The following is a 1,419-nucleotide window of genomic DNA, read 5'->3' on the forward strand; positions in this document are numbered from 1 at the left end:
CTTGAATATATCCCACCTGAATTTAGAGAGCATCCGAAGAACAGATTTGATACATTAAACACTAAAGACTGAAGACCAGAAGAGTTGTGTGATGACATCAAAAATATCATACATGAAGAAAGCAAGAAGTCATTAAAAAGACAAGAAAGAATTAAAAGGTCAAAATGGATGTTAGAAGAGACACTGAAACTTGCTCTCCATTATAGTGATGCTAAAGCAAATGGAGCTCTGGTAGCGTAGTGATTATAACTCAGCAATTCGAAACTACCAGCTGTTCCATGGGAGAAAGATGATGCTTTCTGCTCCCATAAAGATTTATAGCCTCAGAAATCCTGTACAGGGTCGCTATGAGTTGGAATAGACTCCACGGCACATAACAACAACAATAACAAAGCAAATGGAAGAAATGAGGAGGTACAAGATATGAACAGAAAATTTCAAATATCAGCTCGATAAAATGTGCAAAGATCTAGAATCAGAATACCCAAAAAAAAAAACATGCTCAGCATTTCTCAAGCTGGGGGAACTGAAGAAAAAATTTAAGCTTCGACTTTCATTATTGAAAGATTCTCTAGGCAAATCATTGAATGTTGCAGAAAGCATCAAGAGAAGATGGAAGGAATATACAGAGTCACTGTACCAAAAGGAAATGGTTACTGTTCAACTGTTTCAGGAGTTAGCATATGATCAAAAGCCAATGATACTGCAGGAGGAAGTCCAGGGTGCATTGAAGGAATTGGCAAAGAACAAGGTACCAGGAATTGATGGAATAAAAATTGAAATCTTTCAAGAAAGTGAGGCGGCACAGGAGGCACTCACTCATCTCTACCAAGAAATTTGGGAGACAACTATCTGGCCAACTGATTAGAAGAGATCCATATTTGTGCCCATTCCAAAGGGAGGTGACCCAATGGAATGTGGAAATCATCGGACAACACCATTGATATCCCACGAGAGTCAAGTTTTGCTAATGGTAATATAGAAATGGCTACAATCATACATTGACAGAGAACTTCCAGAGGCTCAAGACAGATTCAGAGAGGCTGTGGAATGAGGGATATCATTGCTGATGTCCAATGGTTCTTAGCTGAAAGCAGAGACTATCATGAAAAATTTTACCTGTGCTTTATTGACTATGCAAAGGCTTTTCATTGTGTGGATTATGACAAGCAATGGACAATATTGTGAGGATATGACTATTTCTGAACACTTAATTGTGCTCATGAGAAATCTGTACATGGACCTGGAGGCAGTTGTTCGAATAGAACACAGGAACACTGAATGGTTTAAAAATAAGAAAGGTGTGCGACAAGGTTGTATTCTTTCACCATATTTATTCAACCTGTATGCCAAGCAAATAATCTGAGAAGCTGGGTTCTATGAAGAAAAACATGGCATCAGGATTGGAGGAAGACTCAT

The sequence above is a fragment of the Chrysochloris asiatica genome, unplaced genomic scaffold (assembly GCF_000296735.1).
Source record: "Chrysochloris asiatica unplaced genomic scaffold, ChrAsi1.0 scaffold01255, whole genome shotgun sequence".
NCBI classification, from domain to species: Eukaryota; Metazoa; Chordata; class Mammalia; order Afrosoricida; family Chrysochloridae; genus Chrysochloris; species Chrysochloris asiatica.